General features: G+C 40.7%; 1 non-coding gene across 1 annotated transcript; it reads right to left on the bottom strand.

Annotated features, from left to right (window-relative positions):
• Nucleotides 1–10,813: 10,813 nt before the first annotated feature.
• On the bottom strand, nucleotides 10,814–10,969 carry LOC127675951 (U1 spliceosomal RNA). The gene has a single exon (XR_007975616.1). It is a non-coding gene; the product is annotated as a U1 spliceosomal RNA (small nuclear RNA).
• Between the last annotated feature and the right edge of the window lie 16,981 nt (nucleotides 10,970–27,950).

Raw genomic sequence — 27,950 nt, 5'->3', positions numbered from 1 at the left:
CTCTTTCCTTTCCGTGACAGAATCCTGTTAGAAACACGTAGCTCTGTTTTTACTGTGCTTTTCATTATTTTGTCATCTATATATTTGCATTTAAAAACGGGAGTTTAAAGGAAAGCTTATTGGGGATTTTTTTTTTTTAGGGCAGGTCTCACTGTATAGTCTTGGATACAATTTCTACTCAGTGATTTTGAGTTTTCTGAACCGACCTATCTGTATTTCAGTCTTCTCTAAAGGTACTGCTCTTTCAGAGTCTTTAGGGTACAAGTCTTGTAGACTTGTTTGTATTTTACTATTTTTGCACTCTTTACAATTGTATTGCTTTTAAAATGTACATTTCCAGTTGTTTGCTGCTAGTATGTATAGAAACAAAATTTCTGTTTGCATATTGATTTTTTTATCCTGCAATCCCACCCTCTCTCTGAGACGGGCTCTTATATAGGCCCGACTGGTCTGCAATTCACTATATAGGCTAGGCTTGTCTTAAACTCACAGGAATCTACTTGCCTCTGCCTCAGGAGTCCTGTAATTAAGGGTGTGAGCTTCTGTGCCTACTGTATCCTGAAATAATTTAAGATTGTTCCTTAGGTCTAGTAGGGTTTTTTGTTTGTTTGTTTTGTTGGTTTTTGTTGTCATTCTTATGAAACAGGGTCTCACTTTGTAACAGCCCTGGCTGTTCTTGAACTCTCTTTGGAGACTAGGCTGACCTCAAACTCACAGAGATCCTCCCGTCTCTGCCTCCCAAGTGCTGGGATTAAGGGCCTGTGCCACCATGCCCAATCATGATCTCCTGTTTTTTTTTTTTTTTTTTTTTTTTCTTTAGGGCAAGAAAGATACACTATCTTTTTCTATCCCAGGAATCTATAGTGCATAACTATGTCATCTTAAAAAAATTAACCCAACCAATAGATTTCTTCTTCTCCTCCTCTTCCTCCTCCTCTTCCTCCCCCCTCCCCTTTCCCCTCTTCTTTTCCCCTTCCCTCTCATGCTCTCTTTTCTTCCTGTCTGCTGTCCTTCTTCTTTTCAATGCTGGGGAAGGAAGTGAGGGCCTCACACAGTAAACATTCTGTCTCTTAGCTACATCCCTAACCCTATTTCTTCCTTTTAAATCTTGGTGCTATTTATTTCTTTTTCCTCATGGTAGTGACAGGAACCTGCATGTAGTATAGGGTTAAACAGAAGAGCAGGAGTAGATATCCGTGTCTTGCTCCTAACCTTAGGGAATGCATTTGGTGTTATTAACTGATATTTAATTGTAGGATGTTTTTTGTTGTTGCTGCTGTTTGATTAATCTTCATTGTCAGATTGACTGAATGTAGGATAATCTAGAACTCTGCATGTATGTGTGGTGTTTCTGGAGAGCTTTACCTGAGGAATATAGTCAGTTCAATTCCATGTGATTGAGTCTTAGACTGAATAAAAAGGAGGACAAGTGCAGACAGCAGTATTCATATCTCTTTGCCTCCTGACTGCGGATGCAACATGACCAGCTGCTCGGGAGCACACCTGGAGTCGCTCTTTGAACTGTGTCTTTCCTTAGGCATGGGCTTGGCTTGTCAAATGCTTTTTTTGTACATAGACAGCAGTGGTTCACAACCTTCCTAATTTTGATACCTTTTAATGCAGTTCCTCATGTTGTGGTGACCCCAAACCATAAGATTATTTCATTGCTCCATCATAACTGCAATTTTGTTACTGTTATGAATTGTAATGTAAATGTCTGTGTTTTCCAATGATCTTAGGCAACCCCTGTGAAAGGATTGGTCAGCTCCCCCAAAGGAGTTGAGACCCATGGGTTGAGAAGCACTGCTATAGAGATTATCATATGGCTTTTAAAAAAGCCTGTGTGTGTGTGTGTGTGTGTGTGTGTGTGCACATGCATGCTGATGCCTACAGAAACCAGAAGAGGGGGCTACATTCCTGTGGAGCTGGAGTCACAGGTGGCTGGGAGCCTTCTGAGATGGATGTTCTGAACAGAACTCAGGTCTTCTGGAAGAACAGCAAGTGTCCTTAATCATGGAGCCACCTCTGCAACTTTTATTTTTTAGTTTGTTCATATGGTGAAATACATTCATTAGATTTTTAATATTAAACTAGATTTCTAGTCTGGGGTAAAGCTACTGTAGTTATGATGTATTGTACTTTTGAATGTATTGTGAAATTTGATTTGTTGAAGTTTTGTTTAGAATTCTTTTGGTTCTGTTTGAGACAGAATAGCCCTATGTAACACAGGCTGGCCTTGGACTCAGGAAGTATCTTAAGATAGTTTAAAACTTGAGATCCTTCTGCTCCAGCCTCTTCAGTGCTAGGATAACAGGGATATATCACTACAACCAGCTCCAGCCTGCTTATGATTCTTAACATCATTGTTAGATATAATTCTCATGCCATGCTTTCATTCAATTAAAATGCACGATGTAGGTTCCCAGGTTTGAGATTAGTAATATGTGGGCTGGAGAGACTGCTCTTCCAGAGGTCCTGAGTTCAATTCCCAGCAACCACATGGTGGCTCACAACCATCTGTAATGAGATCTGATGCCCTCTTCTGGTGTGTCTGAAGACAGCTACAGTGTACTCACATAGAATAATAAATAAATCTTTAAAAAGAGAGAGAGATTAGTAATATGTGCCACTATGCCCAGTTGCATACTTAATTTTTTTGTCTTGTTTTAAAATTCTGTTTATTTTATCCTAAGTGTTTTTGCATGTGTGTATGTATATATACTACAATTGTGCCTGATGCCCAAGGAGGTTAGAAGAAGCTGTCAGATGCTCTGGAAGGAGAGTTATATGTGGTTGTGAGCTACCATGCAGGTGTGTCCCCTGCAAGCACAAGTGCTCTTAACCACTGAGCAGACTCTCCAGTCATTATATGCTTTCCTTGTTTAAAAAGCGAACTTTGGCAGTGTGTGGAAGTATTTTTAAATTAAATTTTATTTTATGTACATTGGTATTTTACCTGCATGTGTATCTGTGTGAAAGTGTTGGAACCCTTGGAACAGGAGTTTTAAGCTGCCATGTGGTTGCTGGGAATTGAGCTCTTGTCTCCTGGAAGAGCAGTCAGTGCTCTTAACTGCTGATCCATCTCTCTACCCCCAATTTTGTGGGATTTTAAATTTTTACTTGTTTTATATTCATTTTCATATTAATTGGCATGAATTTATTAGTCAACTGTCATTACTTCTAAATGTCTATAGAATCTGTTGTGATGTGTGTTTTCTCTTTTATCCCAAGGAAGTTGACCGGAGCTTTGTAGTTCTTGTTGATTTATAATTAATTTACATTTTTTTGCTTACTTTGAATTTCATTTGTTCTTGTTGACCAAGGCTTTTCAGGTTGAAGATGAGATCATTGGTTGAAGACTTTCTTACTTTATAATATAAACAGTGGGGATTAAAAACCTCTCTATTTCCTCCCACTGCTGCTTAGTGTCCCAGAAGTTTTCAAATATTTTAGGGTATTTTAATTTTCTATTAGTTCCAAATTCTTTTGAATTTTCCATCTGATTTCTTCTTTGACCTATGGGTTGTTTGTAAGTGTGGTCTTAAGTTTTGGGATACTTTAGGGTTTTCTAGAAGTCTTTCTGTTATCAACTCTTAATTTAGTTGTAGTACTATTTTAGTCCTTCACAGTATATTGTAACTTGTTTCCTTGCTCAATATATGGTATATGTTGATAGTTATTCTATGGGCTTTTGAAAAAAATATAGATACTATGCCATCGGTGATTGAAGTGTTCTAGAAGTGCCTATTAGGTTAAGCTGGTAAATAGGTCAAGTTGCTGTGGAACCCCAGTCATACAGTTACAAGGAAATAAAATCCACCAAGTCTCTGAAGGAACCTTAACATGTATTCTTTCCTTGTTTAGCTAGTGTAAGAGACCAAAAGTTAATTTGATTATCAAAAGTTGCCTTGTTAACTTCTGGGTAAAGAATTTAGCTCAGAAGCCACCGACAGTCTTTTTATAAGAGAAAAATAGGAAATACATGCTGCTTTAATTCACCACGTTTGTAGTAATTTGTTAGACAGTAACAGAAAAAAAATAATGGTATAGAAATACTTCAGTTTATGTTTTGCTTCTCTTAGTTTCTCAAGACAGGGTTTCTCTGTGTAGCCCTGGCTGTTCTAGAACTTGCTCTGTAGCCCAGGTTGGCCTCCACCTGACTCGGCCCAGCTCCAGTTTATGCTCTCTTGAGTTGGTCATTTAAATATCACAAAATTCCAGTTTTTGTCCCTGAACTTTGTATTCTGTGCGTTGAAATCTATTGTGATTTTTTTTTTTTTGAGGCAGGTGCTCACTGTGTAAGCAGGCCAGCCTGGAACTTGACCCTTGCCTCCTCATCCTCCCGAGGGCGGGGTCACAGGTGTGCACTACTCCTGGCTCTGCAATCTGCTTCGATGTTGATGCATTTCAAGAGCTTTCTTCTTGTTGGTGTTAGAATGACAAATCTTCAACTTTTAAAAATGTAATTTGTATGTAGCTTCGTATTGAAGATATGTTCCTCTTTTTTTCTTTATTACTTAATGAACTTAACCCAAATGTGAGCAGAAGTCAACACACATGTGGAGATCAGAGGACACAAGTTACAGGCATCAGTTCTTATCACCTATATAGGATCTGGGCATCAAATTCAGGTCATGAGGCTTAGTAGCAGGCGCCTTTATCCACTGAGCCATCTGTCTGACCCAAAGTGTGCCTTTTTATAGAAAGTATATTTGGTCTTAGCTTTTTTATTTTACCCAATCTGATAATCATTTTTTTTTTTGTTTTTAAGCTTTGTATTTACATGGTCTTATTATGTAGCCCATGTTACATACCTGGGTAGCTATGCTGTTCTTGGTTTTTGCTTTTTTAAAATATTTATTTAAGAATTTTATGTATATGAGCCTGCATGCACACATGTGCACTGTGTGTATGCAGTACTTTTAGGGAGCAGAAGAGGGTTTCATAGACTCTAAACTGGAGTTGCAGATGTCATGTGCTACTATATAGGTTCCAGGAAACCAGCTCTGATACCCTGCAGGAGCAAGAAGTGCTCTTAAACACTGAACCAGCCTTCTTTCTGGCTCATGCTTTTTAATTTTAAATTTTCTTTAAATTGTGTCTGTGTGTGTGTGTGTGTGTGTGTGTGTGTGTGTTGGGGGATAATACATATTAAGTTCCAGACCAGCCTGGGCTTCATAGAGAAGTTCTCAAAACATGATACACACTTCTCTGTGTTACTGTTATTGTGTTATTTTACATGTATTTACCACATTTTGCAAAGATCCTCAACAAGTTGTTATGGAAAGTAAGTTCTTCACAGTGAGTGACACGGAGCAATCTCCATAGATGTTATAGCACCATCGGTGTTTCGGTGATGAAAGAGTGAGCGCTCTTCTCTAAGGCCAGAAACAAAGTTAATGATATTCACTCTTGCTACTTACTGCAGAGTCTTTTCTTGCAGATATCCATTAAGTTTATTAATTTATATTCCACCCAAAACCTATAGAAAGAAGCTAAGATGTAGAGTCATTTAAACATCACCTAAGGTTCCTCAGGCAAAGTACAATCTGACTGTCCCCACCTCACCCCAGCTTGCTCCAGTGTCCCCAATTTTCTATTCTCAAGACTCTTTACTCCTCTGCAGGGAGCTACTGGACACATTTTGTAGATTCTTTTGTGAAGAAGAGATTTATTTTTATTTTGTGTGTGTCTGCATGGAAGTGAGCGCACTGCATGCATGAACTTCCCATTGAGACGGAAAGGCAACACTGGATCCCCTGAGCTGTAGTTGCAGGCAGTTGTGAGCTGCCTGATGTGGGTGCTGGAAATGAAAGCCGTCTCCTCCACAAGAGCAACAAGGGCTCCTCAGCATGAGCCCTCTCTCCAGCACCATGCATTCTAAGCCAGCGTTTCCACAACAGGAAAGGCAATAGGAACCACCCAGACTGATAAGAAAAGAACCAAACAACTTAATTTCTGGTTGATGATCATTGATGTAAAAAGTCAGAATTTATGAAAAAAGGTATGTGTGGGAAAAGATAAATATAAAAAAATGAATTACATTTGTACAGAATAGCAATGAAAATGAAAAATAAATAAAATTAGAAAGACAACTCTGTTCACAATAATACCAAAAGAAATGAAAACTAAACTTAGAGAGAGAGAGAGTGGGAGAGAGACAGAGAGAAAGAGAGAGAGAGAGAATAAAACTATGAAGGCCATGAGATGGCTCAGTGGGTATTACTGCCAAGCCTGATGACCCGAGAGTTTCACCCTTGACACACACATGAGAACTGACTCATAGATGCTGTCCTCTGACCTTTACATTTCACTACAGTGACACATAAACACAAATAAATAAGGGAATGTAGAAATAAAGTATGAATCATTACTTAAAGAAATGTAAGAACATCTATAGAAATGGAGAGGAATTCCATTCCCATGAATTGAAAAACAGCTTTCCTAAGATAGCAATGTAAATCAAAGTGATCTATAAATTACATAAAATCACTATTAAAATTCTGGTGGGTTTTAAAGAAAAATAGACTGTCAACCTGTTTCTGAAAGTATATGGAAATGCAGTGAGTGGGAATGCAGAGGACTCAGAATAGCCAAACAGTTTTGCAAATTGCAACACTTGTGCTTTCATATTGGAAAACTCCCCATAAACTCTCAGTAATCAAGATAATGTGATGCTGGCACAAAGAAAGGAATATGGGTGGAGCATATGAATGGAGAATCCATAACCCGAAGCCTTATGCAGACAGTAATTCTGTTTGTCAACTTGACACCTGGGGGGCGGGGGAAGGGAAGTCTTAACTGAGGAACTGCCTCCATCCGACGGGGGTCTTACTGCATGAGCCCTGGCTGCACTGGAATATTGCTCAGGCTAGCTTTGGAATCAAGGCAATTGTTCTGTCTCAGCCACCCTAGTGCTGGTTAACAAATAGAATCTGATCCCTCTCTTCTTCAGGTATATAGGGTTATTTATTTCTTTTCTGCTTAACTTTTTATTTATTGTTTTTGTTTGGGGATATGCTTATACTAAGTAGTTTTAATTTTTCTGCAGTGTGTGATAAGGATCGCTGCTTGATTTAAAACTACATGTTTTTATATTTAACTGCTCAGGGCTCTGTTGTGTAGCAGTTTCCTCCAAGACTAAAACCTTCCCTCTTACAAGAAATCTTGCTAAGACACAGGACCTTTCCAGGGAGATGAAACAACCGGATGTTCTGAAGAGTTTAGCTGTGTGAAACACCCTGTCATATAGGGAAGCTGTTAAATTCCGGAAGTAGTCAGGGGTGGGGGTTGTAGGGTGTGGTGCATGCCTTTAATCCCAGCACTTGAGAGGTGGAGCCAGGCAGTTCTGAGTTTGTATGCCATCCTGGTCTACAGAGAAACGTCCAGGAGAGTCAAGACTGCACAAGAAAAAAAAAAAGGTTCAGGAAGTAAACAGTTCAATAGCTTCAGGAAGTCTCTGAAACTAACTAGATTCCCTAAGACTCTACCTCCCAAATACATTACTCTCTAAGGATTGTTGAAAGACTCTCTTAAACCAGCTGAGCAGCCTTGAACATGGTCAGACCCACTGAGGCACTTGGAAAGAACACTCTCTAACTTGTTACCTGTTGTGCTGACACAACACAGGCTGTGCGTGCAGTGTGCTCCAGGTCCCCAGCTTTGTGAGCTGTCACCCACGCTGGGGTGGACTTTGGTGATGAGGGTAACTGTCTCTGAAGTTTCTGCTCCTGTAAGGAAGCACTTACCCATACTAATGGACTTTGGTGGTATCTGTACTTTGATCTGTTGTGGACCCCCTCTTTGGGGTGAGTAGGTATTTGTTCCCATCTCTCTAGGAATAGGGTCACACAACAGGCTTACGCTTGGGTTGTCAAGCTTTGTGGTCAGTCAATTTATTGATTAGAGATTTTGCTTAATATTTTGAGTGCAATGTTTCCACCATTTCTTAGCACTCACTGGTCAGTTATTCCCAGCATATTGACCAATTATGAATTTTATAGTAAGGACAGTCCACTGCAAAACCAGGTTCCTCTCACCAGTGCTAATAGCATCATCTTATGAGCATAAACAAAAATATTTTTGGAAGCAATTTGTAAGGCACAAAATATCCATTTATCAAAATAATAGTAGTAGATCCCATACAAAGGCCTCCCCTAGCTTCCTAAATACAGGTTTTTGGCCAGGTTTCCTATACCAGGCATAAATTCATTCCTGTGGACCTGTCCTCAACTCTAACCAGAAAGTCATTGGTTACCCTCATAAAAATCATGCTACTATTTAAAAGAGACTGCTTGTCTGTATGTCAACCTCCTTTTTTTTTGAGATAGGACCTCTCAGTGAACCTAGAACTTTCTGACTTAGCTAGGTTGGCTGACCAATGAACTGGAGTTACAGGTGTACACCACTGTATCTGACTCTACATGAGTGCTCAGGGGTCTGAATTCAGATCCTCATGCTTGTGTGGTAGACTATTAATTGAGCCACTTCTGTTGATTGATAAATTAGTCATTTGTCATTGTGAAATGCTTCTCCCTACCTCTGATCCCTGATTATACTCTTGTGTTGAAGTGCATTATACTTATGTCTTATAGTAATATAACCATTGCCTTTGATATATTTATTGCTCATATTGCATAGCATTTTTTTTTAGTTTTACTTTTAATGCATCTCTCTCTATATTTAAAGGGCATCTTTTTTTATTCCATTGAATATCAGATTCAGGACTTCATGCATACTAAACAAGCCATCCACCATTGAATTTGTGACAGTTTGAATGAATGAGAATAGCCTCTATAGGCTTATATGTTTGAATACTTGGTCCTTACTATTTGGGTAGGATTAGGAGGTTTGGCTTTAGTTGGAGGAGGTATGACACTGGGGACAGGATTTGAGGCTTCAAACCCCCAGCTATCCCCAGTACACTCTCTGCTTCCTGCTTGTGGTTCAAGATGTGAGCTCTCAGCTTGCAGTTTCAGCTGCCCTGTCTGCTGTCTCCCAGCCCTGATGGACCCTTATCTCTCTGGTGCCATAAGCCCAAATAAACTCTTCCTTCCATAAGTTAACTCGTCCAAGATGTTTTCATCATCACAATAGAAAAGTAACTAATATACCTGTTAAAATATAGTCTGGGCCAGGGGTGGTGCACACTTTTAATCTCAGCAGTCAGAATGCAAAGGTAGGTGAATCTCTTATGGGTTTGAGGCTAGCCTGGTCTATATAGAGAAGTTCCAGATCAGTCAAGACTACATAATAAGACCACATCTATAAAATAAAATAATCTGACAATTCTTGCATATTAATTGGTATTTATAGCTAATATGAGTATTGATGTAGCTTTGACACAAGTCTATGATCTTATTCTGTCTTCTCTATTTGACTCTGTTCTTTGCTCCTCCTCCACTTTCTTTCACCTTATCTTTTTTGAGTATTCTATTCTTTTCTGTTGGCTTTTTATTTATTTTTATATATTCATTTTTTTGTGGTATTAGAGTTTCAACCCAGACTCTCAGGCACGCCAAGTAAGTGTTCTGCCCTTAGCTTTTACTCCTAGCCCTCTAGGGATTCCTTAGCTATAACTATAGTTATGCAAATTATTGGAGCAGGATGTTCTGCTAGAGATATATTTTGATGTCATAACTTTTAATTCATCATTTAAAATATTCCATAAGACATTTTATTTTTACATTTATTTTTATTTAGTGTGTGTGTGTTTGTGTGTGTGTGTGTGTGTCTGTGTGTGTGTGTATGCATGCTCCAAGGTTCCTATGTGAAGAAAAAAAGACAACTTGTTGGAGTTGGCTTTCACCTTCTACTATGCGGGTCCTGGAGATCAAACTGACGACTCCAGGCTTGGAAGCCAGTGCCTTACCCTCTGAGCCATCTTGCTTGTTCCACAAGACATTTTCATAAGCCTCAGAACAGTTTCAACCCTACAGAAGAGTTTTAAGCACAATACAAAGAACATCACCCACCCCATACTCTCTTATTTCTACACACTTTTATGTGCATTTTCTAAAATATAAAAATTCTGTGTTATAAAGCTATAATATAACCATCAATCTTAGATTATAACATTACTATTGCTTCACCCTGCTCAGGTTTTGCCATTTTTTCAGTAGTGTCCTTAAGCCAGAGAATTCAATTCAGAACCAAGTGTTGCACTTTATTTTAATGCCTGCTCAGTGGCCTTCAATTTTCAATACTTGAAGATAATAGTCTAGTTATTTTGTGAAATGCCTTGTAACTGGGTTTTCTGACATTTCCTCATGATTACATTCTAGCTATGAAATTTGGCCAGAAACACCAAAGAAATAATGCTTTTTTCTTTCACGACATCTTACCAGGGAGCATATTATTTCACTGTTTTATTATTTTTTAAAAAAATTTATTTTATTAGTTTTTAAATTAGGTGTAGGTGTATGTATCTGTGTTGGTATAAGACCCTCTGGGCCAGAGGTGTTGAATCCCCTGGAGCTGGTGTCGGGCCATGATGAGCCAGCCACCTGCTGTGGGTGCTTGGAACTGATCTCAGATCCTCTGCAAGAACAGCAAATGCTTTTAACAGCTGAGTTCTTTCTCCGGTCTGTTGTGTTTTATTATTGATGATGTTCTCTTTGTTCATTTGATTAAGGTGAAGTTTTCTCTTTTCTCCTCTAATGCAAAGTTATTTTTTGTCCTTGCCAACTTTAAGTATCTAGCAGAAAGAAATGTTGACTCTTTCTCTGTCTACCAATCATCTATTTCTACAGCTAATAAGCAACTACACACACACACACACACACACACACACACACAAAACGTACTGTTTTTATTTGGGGAAAAGAACACATATTTCCACAAATTATGCAGTCAAGTTTTCCATATTTGAGGAAATCACAGGGGACAGCACATCCTGAGTTCAATAAATGAGCTTCATCTTAAGAAAACCACTTTCATAACCATGGTATCTCCCCTGCTAGGGACGTGTCTCATCATTCATTCATGTCAATGTGAACTCAGGGCTTTCAACTTCATTTAATCATTTTTCAGTTCAGTCTGTTATTGTGATGTTCAAATTTACCATAGGGACCCATCCCTCTTTTCCCCCAGAGGGAACCCTTTTAATCTGGCTCCTCTCTCTTTTTAACATAATTATGTTCCCATAATTCTTTGAACGATTCTTTACTTCTAGGGAAAAAAAAAGAAGTTTCAAGCCCATTATATTTGTTGCCTAAACCCTTTGGAATTAGTGTTTTCTGCAAAGAATCTCGGTTCCTTTGGGTGGAGAATGTTATTTATAGACCAAGATTTAGGTTCCAAGTTTTCTCATTGTTATTAGTGTGCTGCTCCTTCCTGGCCTTCTCAATGGATTAACAGTAAGAAACCTGCTTCTTTAATATAATCCTTCTGCATATATGGTGGTTTGAATGAGAATGTCCCCCGGAGGGTCATGCATTTGAACACCTAGTCCCTAGTTGATGGCGTTGTTTGGGGAGGTGTGGTCTTATTGGAGGAAGGATGTCACAGAGGATGAGCTTGGAGGTTTCAAAGCCTCATAACCTTCTCAGTGCACGAGTACTCCTCCTGCCTCCTCCGTTCTATACTTGCCATTCAAGATGTGAGTCCCAGCTACTTCTCTGCTGCTCACTTCCATGACTCTCTACCACGACAGATTCTGATCCTTCTTAAACCACAGTCCAAATAAACTCTTTCTTCTGTAAATTGCCTGGTTATGGTGCTTTATCACAGCAATAGGAAAGTAACCAATACTGCATGTGACCAATCATTCATGGTTGAAATTATCCTTTATATTCATGAATATGTTCATTGTAGTTATTTAAAATCTGTATCTGAGCAATTTAATATCTGAACCATCTTGAAGTCTGTGCTTATTGTCCATTGTCTCTTGATTTTGGCTAGTGGTTGCCTTTTTGTATGGCCGATTACTAGTAATTAGGTAATAAAATAAAATGTAGAAGAACCGCTGGTTAATGCTCTTTTCTTCTAGCTGGTATCTTCCTCCCCTTTGGCAAGAGCACAAGTCAAGAATAAATGGACATCTTCATTTCTTGTTTGTTTATTTATTTATTTATTTTTGGATTTTCGAGACAAGGTTTCTCTATGTAGCCTTAGCTGACCTAGAACTTGCTCTGTAGACCAGACTGCCCTTGAACTCACTTTGCTTCTCTAGTCCTGAGATTAAAGGTATGTGTGGCCTGACCATGTTTTTTTTTTTTAAGTTTTTATATTTCTCCCATATATTACATTCCAACCACAGTTTCCCCTCCCTCCTTTCCTCCCAGCCCAGCCTCTTAACCACCGCCCCCATCTACTCCTTTGTTTCTCTTCAGAAAAGGGCAGGCCTCTCAGGGATATCAACTAACCATAGCATATTAAGTTGCAGTAAGACTAGGCACCTCCCCTTGTATTGAGGCTGAATGAGGCAACCCAGTTAAAGGAAAGGGTCTTGAAGGCAGGCGAAAGTGTCAGAGACAGCTGCTGCTCCCAATGTTAAGACTCCCACAAGAAGACCAAGCTACAGAACCATAATATATATGCAGAGGGCCTAGGTCAGGCCCATGCAGGTTCTTTTGTTGTTGGTTCAGTTTCTGTGAGTCCCTATGATTCCAGATTAGTTGATTCTGTGAGTTTTCTTGTGCCATTACTCCTCTGGCTCCTATAATTCCCTACCCCCACAGGATTCTCTGAGTTCCACCAAATGTTTGTCTGTGGGTCTCTGCATCTGTTTCTAGCACTTGATGGGTGAAGCATCTCTGATGGCTATTGGGCTAAGCACCAACTATGAGTATAGCAGAGTATCATTAGGAGTAATTTCATTGACTTCTTTTGTTTATTTGTTTTGCCAGACATGTTTGGTTCTATCCTAGATCACTGGGTTATCTGGCGTCTTGTTCCTGGCTGTCTGAGCACACAAGTTTATATGTATGATTTAAAATGAAAGAGTTAACCATTAGAAGAAATAAAAATAGTAAGTACATTGACCAAGGAAAAGGGGGTGGATGGGAGGTAGGGGTGAATGATCTTTACCTACAGAGCCCACAGTATTTTTTTTTTTTTTTTGGATTTGTTTTTTTGAGACAGGGTTTCTCTGTGTAGCCCTGGCCGTCCTGGAACTCACTCTGTAGACCAGGAGGCAGAAATCTGCCTGCCTCTGTCTCCCAGAGTGCTGGGATTACAGGCGTGCACCATCACCGCCCGGCTTGTTCTTTTTTTAAAAAAATTTATTCTTTAATCTTTTTTTTTACAGTCCAGACTTTATCCCCCTCCTAGTATACCCTATGACTGTTCCATCCTACAATTCCTCCCCATTTCCAAGAGCATGTCTCCACTCCTCCACCCACTTACAAACCCCACCAGACTTCCCCATTCCCCGGGGCCTCCAGTCTCTTGAGTGTTAGATGCATCTTCTCTGACTGAACCGAGACCCAGCAGTCCTTTACTGATTATGTGTTGGGGGCCTCATGTCAGCTGGTGCATGCTGCCTGGTTGGTGCTCCAGTGTTTGAGAGATCTTGGGGGTCCAGATTAATTGAGACTGCTGGTCCTTCTTTAGGGTCGCCCTCCTCCTCAGCCTCCATCAGCCTTTCCTTAATTCAACCACAGGGGTCAGCTGTTTCTGTTCATTGGTTGGGTGTAAATATGTGCATCTGACTCTTTCAGCTGCTTGTTGGGCCTTTCGGAGTATGGTCATGCTAAGTCTCTTTTTGTGAGTGCTCCATAGCCTCAGTGATAGTGTACCTGGTGCCTTTGGAGGCCAGAAACGGGGAGGTGGGGGTAGATCCTCTTAATCTGAAATTCCAGATGGTTGTGAGTTATCTATTGTGGGTGCTGTTGGATCTTTGAACAAACAGCTGAGCCATCTTCCCAGCCCCTAGAATGGAGGATTCTAGGTTCTCCTGGTTCTCAGACCTGGGAGTTGGACCAGAACTGTATGTTGAATCTCTTGGGTCTCCAGTTTGCAGATGGCCTATCGCAGGGTTTATCAGATTCCATAATTGTACGAGCCAATTGCTTCGAATATTATATACATATAAATACACATATGATTTTCAAGGGCACATTAAAAAGCCACCACTAATACAGATGTGAGAGTCAGTTTTAACAGTGTGTGAGACATTGTGGTGGTGATGCCCATGCAAATGGACAAAGGTTTGGAGGTCAGTTTATAGATATATGAGCATCTTTTACACAGTGATGAAATCATGTAAGTGGTAGAGCTTTTCTGGGATTCTCACTTATTCTAGCAAGTAAAAATGCAGAAGGAAGCATTTAATCAATTCATCCTTCTAGCTTTCCACCTATCTGTAAATCTAATGGTTGGAATAGGGACTTCATAGTTGGTGTATGTGTTATATGTGTGTTTTGCTTTTTCATAAGAAAGTTAACTATTTCATCATACTATACATATAATTAATCCCATAGTGTGGTTCAGTTACTCTTCTCTAGTTTTTTAAGGCAATATCTCATTACATAGGCCTGACTATAGGTCAGCCTGGTGTTAAACTCACAGAGACCTATCTGTCTCTGCCTTCAGAGTGTTTAGGATTAAAGGTTCATATGGATCACTGCTGGAGGCGACGGTGGCACACATCTTTAATCCCAGCACTCGGGAGGCAGAGGCAGGCAGATCTCTATGAATTCAAGGTCAGCCTGATCTACAGAGAGAGCTCCAGGACAGCCAGAGCTACAAAGAGAAACACTGTCTCGAAAAATAGCCATACAAACAAACAAAAGGTGTGCACCATCATGCTTGACTGCTAATTTTTAAAACTATTCTTAAATTCTAAGTTGAAAGAGTCTAAACTGATGTTGTTATAAATAGTATTTTGGGGGGCTCATTGATAATTGTAGTAAGGATTTTAAACATTTTATTTATATATTTACATCCCAAATGCTACCCTGCTCCTGGTCCTCCCTTGCAGAGTTCCTCACCCCATCTCCCTCTCATTTACCTCTGAGAGGGCAGCACCCCTCCACCCCCCTCCCTGGTGCATCAAGTCTCTGCAGAACTAGGTACATCCTGAGGCCAGACAAGACAGTCTCTGCTACATATATTCTGGGGACCTCAGACCAGCCCATGTATACTCTTTGGTTGTTGGTCCAGTCTCTGGGAGCTGCCAGGGGTCCAGGTTAGTTGACTCTGTTGATCTTCCTGTAGAGTTCCCATTCCCTTCAGCTCCTTCAGTCCTTTCCCTAACTCTTTTACAGGAGTCCTGACCTCAGTCCAATGATTGACTGTGAGTATCTGCATTTGTCTCGGTCAACTGCTAGTAGATCCTCTCAGAGGACAGCCATACTAGCTAAGCTCCTGTCTGTAAGCACAGTAATAGTGTCAGGGTTTGGGTCCATGAGATGGATCCCAAGTTGTGCTGGTTACTGGTCAGCCAATCCTTTAGTCTCTGCTCCATTTTCATCCTTGAATTTCTTTTAGATAGGAGCAATTTGGGATAGAGAGTTTTGTAGGTAGGTTAAAGTCCTCATTCCTCAACTAGGGGTGGGGTCCTGTCTGACTACTGGAGGTGGTCCCTTCAGGTTCCCATTTCCCCACGGTTGGGCATTTTGGCTAAGGTCACCTACATTGAGTCCTGGGAGCCTCTGACATCCTAGGTCCCTGGATCTTTCTAGAGGTTTCCCCACCCCCCAGAAGCTGCATATTTCTATTCATTCTCCTGGTCCTCTCGGCCTCTCTCCTGTCTCCCCCTATACCTGATCCTGCACAGTCTTCCACTCCCTCCTCTCCACCCAGGATCTTCCCTCCATCTGCTTCCCATGATTATTTGTCCCCTTCTAAGTAGGATTAAGCATCCTCGCTTGGGCCTTCCTTCTTGTTTAACTTCTTAGGGCCTGAGGGATGTATCATGGGTATTCTAAACTTTTGTAGTGAGGATCTTTAAGAAATTATTTTTATAAATGTGTATGTGTGTATAGGACATACAGCCTGGCTCCTGGATGAACTAAGGTTAGAAACTCTCGGAACCCTAAAGGGCATTTTGCCTGGTTCCCAGACACTAGGGTCCTGGCATGAGGCCACAGCCCTCCATAGATTTGTGTCCTTGAGTCACAAAGCTCCCAAGCCCCTCCACAGGTAGAGGACATGACCAGTGGCTATGTAGCCTCAAGACAGATCTCCATTTTAAAGAGATACCTAAAGGCCTGGAGACTTAGCCAATTAAGCTTTCCTTTCAGATACTCCTTTCTGCAAAAGCTATTAAACCTCAGGACCACCCTGAGAACTGAGGTACTCATCCACTTTCTGCCATGACAGTAAATACCTTAAAACCATGGACTGCCTCTTTTTTTACCAGGATCCACCGTGGGGAGCCATAGAGAAGGCTTTCACCTATAGAGCCACATCTTTTTTTTTTTATTAGATATATTTTTTATTTACATTTCAAATGATTTCCCCTTTCCTGACTCCCCACTCCCCGAAAGTCCCATAAGCCCTCTTCCTTCCCCCTGTTCCCCCATCCACCCCTTCTCACTTCCCTGTCCTGGTTTTGCCCTATACTGCTACACTGAGTCTTTCCAGAACAAGGGGCTACTCCTCCGTTCTTCTTGTACATCATTTGATATGTGGATTATGTTTTGGGTATTCAAAGTTTCTAGGTTAATATCCACTTATCAGTGAGTGCATACCATGATCGATCTTTTGAGACTGGGTTACCTCACTTAGGATGATGTTCTCCAGCTCCATCCATTTGTCTAAGAATTTCATGAATTCACTGTTTCTAATGGCTGAATAGTATTCCATTGTGTATATGTACCACATTTTCTGTATCCATTCCTCCGTTGAGGGACATCTGGGTTCTTTCCAGCTTCTGGCTATTATAAATAGGGCTGCTATGAACATAGTACATCTAATCTCCTGTACAAGGTCTCTCTGTGCTCCCAGCCACAACCACCAAGCCAAGCCAAGCCGGCTGCCTGCCAACAAGCCAAGGACTCCTCCTTGCTGAATCCAGCCAGAGCTCCCCTCTTTTCTCCCTTGGCCCCAGGCTAGATCCAACCCGTGGACCCTCGACTGTGTTCTTAGATCTTCCGAAGTTGGGGGGGGCGTCTGGGTGCCCAAGAACCTGAGAATCAGAAGACATGGGGTAAGTGCAGTCAAAACTCCTATATCCGGCCTCCCCTACACAGGACTCCATTTAACCCTACGTGTGTGTATGCCTGCTTGTCTGTATGTGCACCATGTGCAGGTGCCCAAAGAGACAAGACAAGGGGATTGGATCCTCTACAACTAGAGTTTTACATGGTGGTAAGCTGCCTGAGATGGGTACTGGGAACCAAATCTGAGTCCTCTATAAGAGCAGCAAGTATACTTAATGGCTGAGACATTTCTCTAGCCCCTACTTGGGTCTTGGTACATAGTGTAGATAGGTAAAATGAACCCTAACCATTATCTGATGTTGGTTAAAGCCTGTGCTTGTCTGATAATATCATGATTTTTTTGTTTTGCATTGATTTGTAATGGCAACAACTCTCCCAAAACCATGATAGATATTGTTTTCATACTCTAAAGGAACTTGGGAATGTTGAGATACTGAAACTCTGGTATCCTGATGTTTCCATAGTAACTAATGCACACCAAGAGGGAAAGATGGGAAATAAACGAGAATAGCACTTAACAAAATAAGTGAGGGGCAAAGATGCTTTAGACATGTGATTACCTCTTGTTTAGGAATATGAAGATAGTCATCTCCTTAATAATGGGGTTATAACAATTGTTACAATGAAACTCGTCACTAGGCATTTATATTTCATTTTGCTCTATAATCATCACCATCAAAAGCATTTAAGTGCACCTTTGACTAACAATACTGTAGCGAGTGAGTTAAAAGGACATAACTGCCATTTTTCTGTGAGCTTGCAATCAGGATGGGACTGGTTAGGCAATGTTGGTATTCCTGTCAGTCAGGAAGAGCTCTGACCCAGCTGGTATTATGAAGAATGGGGATTCACAGAAACCTACTCAGTCTTATTGAATGGTTTGCTTTGACAAAGGTCTTTGCTAGCTTCTCACCACTGCCTTGCTTGTGAGTGATGGGTTTCTGCTGCTCCTTCTTTCTCATCTTGTGAGATGATTTTCCTATTCATTCCTAACATTGTTCTTGTAGATTCCCTGAACGCATTCCATATACCATTTCTATCAATTACAAAGCAACCTGCTAATTTGTCTGCTAAGCCATTTTTAACTGTTCATATATTTTAGATAGGTATGCTCTTCCCACATACATCTCAGACACCTGATAATTTTATAACAAGTGATAACTTCTGCTTTACTATTAAACTAGTTTTTATGTACTGAACTATATATACCCCCTCCACCCTTCACATGGTTCAGGTCCTAATACTCAATGTCACTGTATTAGAATATATATCTTATAAGGAGATTATGCAGGCTTGTCTTTACCTGATAAAACCTTACATTTTCTCACTGAATCTTCAGATTCTTGGTAAATGTTTCAGTGGTATGCGTAGATATAGTACACGTAAATTTTCTTTTGTATGTTTCCATGTCCTTTAAAAACACTCTTAGCTGGGTGGTGGTGGTGCACACCTGTAATCCCAGCACTTGGGAGGCAGAGGCAGGTGGATTTCTGAGTTCGAGGCTAGCTCGGTGTACAGAGTGAGTTCCAGGACAGCCAGGGCTACACAGAGAAACCCTGTCTCAAAAAACTGAATTAAAAAAATGCTAAACTAAAAACACCCTTAAAAACCTGGCGAGGTGGCTTAGTGGTTAAGAACACTGGCTGCTCTTCCCAAGGCCTTGGGTTCAAGTCCAAGCACCCACGTGATAGCTTACAATGATCTGTAACTCCAATTCATGCAAGTGGTGTACACACATGCATGCAGGCAAAACACCCACATACATAAAATAAATAAATATAGAATAAAATTTAAATATATGTGTATGGATAAGGACTGTATTAATTTGCATAGTATATCTCTTCCTTTCAGAGTATCACAAAAGAAAGAAAGGCCATATAAATTCAGTGAGAAGGTGAGCTCTCCCCGGAACTAAATTGGCTCTCCCAGGGATTTCTAGCTTTTAGAACCGTGACAAATAAAAATTGTGGTTGGTTTAGCCACATAGTTTTATGGTATGGCCTGAGTTGGCCAATAGTTTAAGTGTATACACTAATCAAGTCAGTTGTTGTCAGGTGGGAATACTTTGTATGGGTAAAAAGATAGCTTTTGAATTTTAAAATCCTAGTGATTAAATTTCTTTAGGTAAATGTAGTAATTGTAATCCTGTAAAACATATAATCTCATTACCAGTACAATTACTCTTCAGCTTAGGTTCTGTTTAAATGAATTGGAGGTTAGAAGCAACATGTGATGGGAGGAGCTTGCTAGAGTGTTCAGTAGGCAGGGGAGCTTGCTGCACAGTCCTGACAACCTGAGTATGATCCCTGGAACCGTCCTGAATGTGGAGGGAGAACTGACTGCACAAATTGCCCTCTGACCTCTGTACCTTGGTATGTGCATGCATGCAAGTGCTCAGGCGCGCGTGCGCGCGCGCGCGCACACACACACACACACACACTAATAATTAAAAAAGAAAAAGATCTGAAAGAAAATGACAGCAGGGCAAGCTTATCATTGGAAGGTCAATGAAGGCCAACATCCTAAATTTGTTTAGAGAAGGTACATCAAAATGAGTGCCATTTCCTTCTGATCACCAGAGGTTTGCCTTGGAGGTCAGATGAAACATACTGTCATATTACATGCTTCAGTTGGAAAGGGGAGAGTTCCATTTTTTTTAAATGATATTCAATATTATAGTTACTGGGGACAGTTAGAAATTCTGTAGCATAAAACAATTTAAATAATTTTTTAAAGTTTACATTTGCTCATTTGCATGTGTGCATGTGTGTGTATGTTTGAGACACACACACACACACACACACACACACACACAGAGAGAGAGAGAGAGAGAGAGAGAGAGAGAGAGAGAGTCTGCATCTATATTGAGGTGCTTTTACCTGCTAAGTTATCTTATCAACTCAAAGCTATTTTCTTTAAAAACTAAATCTCTAGAGATGGCCAGATGACTCAGAGAGTGAGGATACTTCCCATCAAACCAGTTCAATACCTGGCACCAGGAGAGTATATTGTACTTTGAATTCCATATGTGTGCTGGGCCATGTATGTGCAGACATAAATAAATAAATGCATTTTTTGTTTGTTTTTCAAGACAGGGTTTCTCTGTGTAGCCATGGCTGTCCTGGAACTCTGTAGACCAGGCTGGCCTTGAACCCAGAGATCCACCTGACTTTGCTACCCAAGTGCTGGGATTAAAGGTCTGTACCACCACACCTCGCTAATAAATGTGATTTTAAAGATTGAATATCTATATGCTAACATGTACATTATTATGCTCCCAAAATACATTATGTTCAAAAACTTAGAGCTACCTGCTAGAGTATGTACATACATGCTACAAGTGGTCACATCCCCAGAGAAAACCGCCACTCCTTTCCTGACTAACCATCAACTGCCAATAGCTCCTCAGCTAGTGGGGACTTGTGTACTCTTTCTTTACTCATGCTGGAATTTAATCAGCTTGACCTTGTTTAGGTTTTGTGCAGATAAGCACAGGAGAGAATTAACTACAGAAAGCTGTCCTCTGGCCTCCACCTATTGTGCTCTGTGATGAATGTGTCCACACTGAAGCACACAGATGATATATGCACGCACACAACAACAACAACAACAACAATAGAAATAAATTAAAAAATAAAAACATAAACAAAATGAAAAAAGAAGCTGAGAGGTAGCTGAGACAAGATGGAAGAGGTTGTGTTATTGGAAATGCAAAGAACTTATAGCACAGCCTTTGGCTTTATACTGAGAAATATTTACACAATCCAATATTATTCTATTGGTTTTCAATCATTTAGAATCTAAGCTATAGAAAAGAAATCACAGAAAACTTAGCTTTTGTTGCTAACAAATTTTGTAATTGGAGTTTAATAAACTATACTAGTTAATAATTAATATGACTTGGCCTGCCCTCCAACAGTCAAGTCAGTGTCCATTGTATTTTTTAAATCCGCTCTAGCACAATTACTGGGGAATTATCCGTAAGTCTATTTTTCTAATCACTAGACTGTCAACTTGCCAGCTATGTTACCCAAGTACTTGCTGTTTGAATCTTGCCTGGGTTATTTCTGCTCCAGCAGGCTGTCCTGGATTGGGTGCATTTCACTTGGGCGTGTGTTCCTGGTCCATCACATCTAAGAGACCTCCACTTCTCTCTTCTTCCTCTTTTGCACTCCTTCTCTCTCCCTCTCTTTTCTCTTCTTCTGGTCCTTACCTGCATCCCCCAGTCAGGTAACTGAAAACCCACCTATCTCTATTCCCTCCAGCTGCCTTTATTTAACTAATAGTTTTAAATTGGGGAATCAGGTTTGCATAACAAAAACTTGTGTACATGGAAATTTGCTCCTCTTGAGCAACCAGATCTTGGGGTACAGAATTTAGCATTTAAATATATAGTAACACTGGAGTAACCTCCAATTTAAGAACCTATAGAAAATAGAATTAAAGGAGATAGAAAAAGTATAAAGACACCAACATTCTAATTTTAAAAAGTATGAAATCCGGAGTTAGTACCTATAGGTGAACTAGGAATGGAGGTTTATAAAGGCAAAAAAAGACAAAAAGATGCACATTATATCTGTTTTCTGTTGTAGAGGGAACCAAACAGAAGAATTTTAAAAAACAATAATATATTAAGGAAAGAGAAAGCAGTGCTATAGTGTAAGTGAGCTAACTCTCCATCTGTCACAGTGGGAAGCAATAGATGCTGTCTGCAGTTGGCAAACCAAGAAATGATTTAGAGAAAATGGATTCTTGCAACATTCTGGTCACTGGTTTCTCTGCTTCCACCTTTGCCCCCTTTTAGTCTATTGTTAACATAGCAGCTGGAAAGATTCAATTAAGACTTAAAACTTAAACTCTGGCTCAGTCAGAACAAAGGGCAGTGTCATTACAATGGCTACCTAAGCTTCCCACAACAGTCTGCTTCACTGGTTCCACCCCTGCTATTGCTGCTAGGATGTCCCCTTGCTAGTACCCCTGCTGGGATGTCCCCTTGCTAGTACCTCAACAGTTCAATGGCCCTTTCGCTGCCTTTTGTTTTGTTTTGTTTTTTTTTGTCTCCCCCCCCCCCCCCCCCCCCGCAAGACAGGGTTTCTCTATATAGCCCTGGATGTCCTGGAACTCACTCTGTAGACTAGGCTGGCCTCGAACTCAGAAATCTGCCTGTCTCTGCCTCCCAGAGTGCTGGGATTACAGGCATGTGCTACCATTGTCCGGCTTTTTTTTTTTTTTTTTTTTTTTTTGACACTTGGTTTTTCTGTGTGGCCCTGGCGGTCCTGGAACTCACTCTGTAGAGCAGGCTGGCCTCGAACTCAGAAATCCACCTGCCTCTGTCTCCCAAGTGCTGGGATTAAAGGCCACCGCCACCTCCTCCGCCTCCTCCTCCTCCTCCGCCACCGCCGCTGCCTCCAACGCCACTGCCCCCACTGCAGCTGCCACCACCACCACCCAGCTTTTACACCATATTGTTAAGTATCATGGGTGAAACTTCCCAGTCATTTTTAGGAGATATAGTCTCACAGCTAATATAGCAGACTTCCTGGCTCTCTGGCTCTTACAGTCTTTACATTCCCTCTTCTACAATGTTCCTTGAGCCTTAGGTATGGGAATTGTGTTCTGGACAGAAACCCCAGAGTCAGTTGTTTTTGCATTTTGACCAGTTGTGGTTTCCTGTAAAGCTTTCTCTGTCTGCTTCAGTGAGATGCTTCCTTGATGAGAAATGAGAGCTACACTTATCTGTGGGTATCAGAATAAGTATTTGCAATGTAGTTAAAACTACAGTTGTTTAGTTAAATGGCACTAGTTGATTGTCCTCTAAGATCCAGGGCCTCACTAGTGCTGGGTAGTTGGCTAAATTTCCTGTAGTAGGCATGTATTCTTCTGTTAAGTGGGCTTTAAGTCCAATTACACAGCTGGTTTTGATAGTACCAACATATGCGTGACATGATTGCACCTTTAGGGATATATTTTGATAAATATTTAAAATACTAATTTAAAAAGTTTCTATAGAGCAAAAAGATTCAGCAAGGTATGGAAGGATACACCTGTAATCCCAATACTGAGGACACTGGGGGAGGATTGTGAATTGGAGGGAGGTCTTGCTATAGCAGGACCCTGTCTCAGAAGACCAAGGAAAACAACAAGAAGGGCTTATAAATAGGGCCAATCTGTGAGGTGGAAATAATGTAGAAAACTTGCTGTTGTTCCCCATAATTCATTCCTTAGTGCCTCTGTTTGAGAGGAACTCAGACGTGAGTGATAGTTGCCATGACAGCACTAGGAATATAGTAAATGTAGGGAGATTGACCTCTCTCCACAGAGGTTTACACAAGGCATCATTATCCACAAATGCATTGGGTGGCTCAGCCCAGATTGCCACACACTCCCAGCACTGCTGAGCGCTGCCACTCTAATTTTATCCCTTCTGCACTACATAAATAAACATTGAATAATACTGCCTTCTTTCTTTTATCCCAAATCTCAAGTCCAGGATTTCCCCTAGTCCACGATGTTGCCAGAATGTCTCCGGAGCATCACTGAGCCAGGAGTCAACCTTCTGTCACTTGATGAAATGTTCTCTAGCTGCTGAGGAAAAGAGTGAACAATTTCTCACTGATTCCAACTTGCATACAAATCACACCTCCCTCCTTGTTCCACAGTCCCTCCCAAAGCATCTACTTTTCCAAGTACACAGTAAGTACTTATTACATTCTGAATCTGTGAGGTGTACTGGCCACTGTATGTTCATGCTAAGTATGCCCATCAGTGCTGGGTGGTGGTGGCCCACGCCTGTAATACCAGCACTTGGGAGGCAGAGGCAGGCGGATTTCTTGAGTTGAAGGCCAGCCTGGTTTACAAAGTGAGTTCCAGGACAGCCAGGGCTACACAGAGAAACCCTGTCTCGAAAAAAAACCAAAAAAAAAAAAAAAAAAAAAGTATGTCCATCAGTGTTTTGTCCAGCTAGAAGTAGTTAAGGCAAATATCTTGGGACCTGTTCTGAGAATATGTTTTATGAAGATGGAATTAGAATAGTCAAGGGCAGACACTATGCCATTCCAATACATAGAACATAATAAGTATTGCCTTGAAAAGCTTGTTAGGGAATAGGAAACAATCCTGTTGCCTAACCAAAGTGCCAAAGTGCTATGGAATTGCCTATCAAAAACAAACAAACAAACAAAACTGTGAGGCTGCCAACAGTAGTTTCCATCAGAGAGAGAAAGTGGAGGCATTTACAATGAGGTAAAAAAAAAAAAGGAGGCCTCATGTTCAGTGTATATCCTTACATAACTTTAAGATTTTGTTCTATGTGCATATATTAGATATGCAAAAATATTATTTTTATATCAGTATGCTATACAGAACTGCAGGATTTGGATTTTAAGCTAAATTTTTACCCAGCTACAATTGGAAATAGTATAATCATGTTTCTGATACATGAAGTGTCCATGCCTGTAGTTCTAGCTTTCAGGAGGCTGAGGAAGGAGAGCTGCAAATTTGAGTTCAGGTTCACCAGTAAAGAAAGACTGTGGTTGCTTAAAAAGTTTAAGGGTTTAATTATCATACTTCTTATGAGATAATAAGCATATATTTTGGTAATTTGTTAGACTCCGAATCCCATACTGACAAAAACAGAAAAGAAATTAATGTCTGCAATAACGTCCCTTGTTGATGACTTCCCTTAAATTATAAGAACATATGTAGAAGATAATTGATCTACACAGAAAATTTCATATATATATATGTCACCAAAGCAGCAACTGTAATTATAATTGGAGGTCTGAAAAATGCAGTGACAAAATTTTAATTATATTTTAATACATGACATAATTAATTGACCAGGAGTTTTAAGTAATGTGTGTTATAGCTGACAAGAGAAAAACCAGTCCATCCATGACTTAATATCTCATGCTTTGTTTTAATTTGGGTAAATAACAATACGGTTCAAATAAGTTGAGGTAAAACTCTGCTTTATTAAGGAATAATGGTGCCTTTAATCCCAGCACTCAGGAGGCAGAGGTAGGTGGATCTCTGACTTCAAGCCCATCTTGGTCTACAGAGCAAGTTTTAGGACAGCCAGGGCTTCATAAATAGATTTTGTCTCAAATTAAAAAGAAGAAGAAGAAAAGAAGAGGAAGAGGAGGAAGAGAATAAAAGAAATAAAGATGGTCAGCAAGGTAGCTCAGGTGGCTGAAGTGTCTCTCACCAAGTTTGAGGAACTGACTTCAAGCCTTAGAATCAGCTCTTGAAACTTATCCTTCACCTCCACACAAGTGCTGTGATTCACAGATCTGCCTCCCAATACAAAATGTAATAAACAGAAATAAACAAGGAAGACAAACAAGATGGCTCAGCAGATACAGCCCACACAGATCTGATAACCTACGAGGAGAGAACCAACTCTGTAAAGTTGTCCTCTGACCTCCATGTGGACCTTCACATGTGCAGTGGCAGTCCATGAACGTGCATGCGCGCACGCGCGCGTGCGTTCGTGCGTGTGTGTGTGTGTGTGTGTGCGTGTGCGTGTGCGTGTGTGTGTGTGTGTGTGTGTGTGTGTGCACATGCGCGCGTGTGCGTTCAAGACCCACAAAAAGAAACACTAAAGAATAAACAATGAATTGTATATTTCTAAAGGTGGAAGAAAATATTTTGAAAAAAATTACCATATATTTGAGGAAAATTTTAATTTTTATACATCATGTAGATATATATTGTGACACTGCATGTTACTTCATTAAAATCTATAACTTTCATTTTGATGTCTTACTTAGGGTTTTACTGCTGTGAACAGACACCATGACCAGGGCAACTCTTATAAAGGACAACATTTAATTGGGGCTGGCTTACAGGTTCAGAGGTTCAGTCCATTATCATCAAGGCAGGAACATGGCAGCATCCAGGCAGGCATGGTGCAGGAGGAGCTGAGAGTTCTACATCTTCATCTGAAGTCTGCTAGTGGAATACTGGCTTCCAGGCAGCTAAAACAAGGATATTTAAAGCCCACACCCACAGTGACACACCTACTCCAACAAGGCCACACCTACTCCAACAAGGCCACACCTACTCCAACAAGGCCCCACCTACTCCAACAAGGCCCCACCTTCCAACAGTGCCACTTCCTGGGCCCAGCATATACTAACCATCACAAATGTATCACTTAAAAATCAATTTAAGGAGACTGGTGAGATGGCTCATGGGGAAGCTTACTTGCCATCAAAGCTGGGGACCTGTGTTTCATACTTGGGACTCACATGATTAAAGGAGAGAGCTGACACCTGCAAATTGTCCTCTAACCTTGATGTGTGCCAACTCTGACCTACGTGCATGTGTATGTATACACGGACACACATACATTACAACACAATTATAATAAAAATTAAGTACAATTTTCTTTCAGCTATAGAATTTCAACTTTATTCACTAACTTTAACACTGTTTTTTTTTTTTTTTTTTTTTTTTTTTTTTTTTTTTTAAGAAAAAAGCTCGGGGGTTAGCTATCCCAAAGCTTTTGATTGTCCCATACATGGGATATGTTCTTTTATCTGGACTGTCTTTTCTGACCTCATTGGGGGAGGATGAGCCTACCCCTTGCAGAGACTTGATATGTGTGTGTGTGTGTCTGTGTGTGTGTAGGGGATACCCTCTCAGAGGAGAAGGGGAGGGGCCTGGGGAGAAGGTTTATGGGAGCATGTGACCTGGAAGTAGGGGAGTAATGAGCAAGATGCTAACTGAAAGAAAGAAAGAAAGAAATAAAGAAAGAAAGAAAGAAAAACAAAGAAACAAAGAAAAGAAAGAAAGAGGCTCATTCTGTAAACCAATCTGGCCTTCAACTTACAGAGTATGTGTACACTCGTGCTTAAGTGTAGGTGGGACCATAATGGCCCAGGATTATGGAGGGAGGGTCAAGGAGATTTTCAAGCCTAATACTTCAGATGAGGATGGCAGGAGTTGGCTGTCCCACTGTCAACCATAGTAAGAATTCATTAGACTGACAATTATCAGACTTCATACCTTGTTTGACCTTGTAAGTTTTTCCCTTTCCAACCCTACAGCCACTGAGTATGTAGATGGAACATCTGCCAACAACCCCTGTCCCGTCCAGTTGTAACCTTGCCCCAAGACCCTGGCCATATCCCCAGGGCTGTAAGTACCCAGTTCTCCCCTCCATTAAACTGAAACTGTTCTCTTTGCCCACATACTCACTATGACCCTAAATTGCACCTACCAGCTACTGGCTAAGCTTCCTTCCCTCCCGTCCAGTTGATGCTCAACTCGTTGCGTCTGGCTACTCTGAGTGGGAGAAGCAGACACAGGTTGGCATGTAGGTGCCTGTGGAGGTTAGGGGCATTGGATCCCCCCTGAGCTAGAGATATAGACAGTTGGGAACCTCTCTGACATGGGTGCTGGGATCCAAACTTGTGTTCTTTACAAAAAGCAGTATGCATTCTTAACTGCTAAGCCATCTCTCCAAACCCCTAACTTTCTTTTTTCGTGCTGTGGATGGAACCACAGGACCACATGAATGGTAGGCAAATGCTCTAATCCTTGAGCTATATAGAATCTTTTGAATTCAGCTTTCCCTAATTGGAGGCTCAGCAATGGGTAGTTGAGAATTTGACTCTGCACTCTTTAGTATTTACCTTTAATGACTGCTCAGACACTAGTCGTTTCCCCCTTAGAATATTTGAAGTTTTCTGAAGGCTGGGATTATGCCATACACTTCTTTGGCATTTTCCATAGTGCTCAGTACAAGCTGGGCAAACTGTTGGTGATCAATGCATACCCAATGAATGACTAGTCAACCACCTTATTTTTGTGGGCTACACAATGTTCTGAGGTCAG

This window comes from Apodemus sylvaticus, chromosome X (assembly GCF_947179515.1).
Source record: "Apodemus sylvaticus chromosome X, mApoSyl1.1, whole genome shotgun sequence".
Lineage (NCBI taxonomy): Eukaryota > Metazoa > Chordata > Mammalia > Rodentia > Muridae > Apodemus > Apodemus sylvaticus.
Note: the sequence above shows the minus strand (reverse complement) of the source record. Positions and strands in the feature narration are given on the sequence as shown.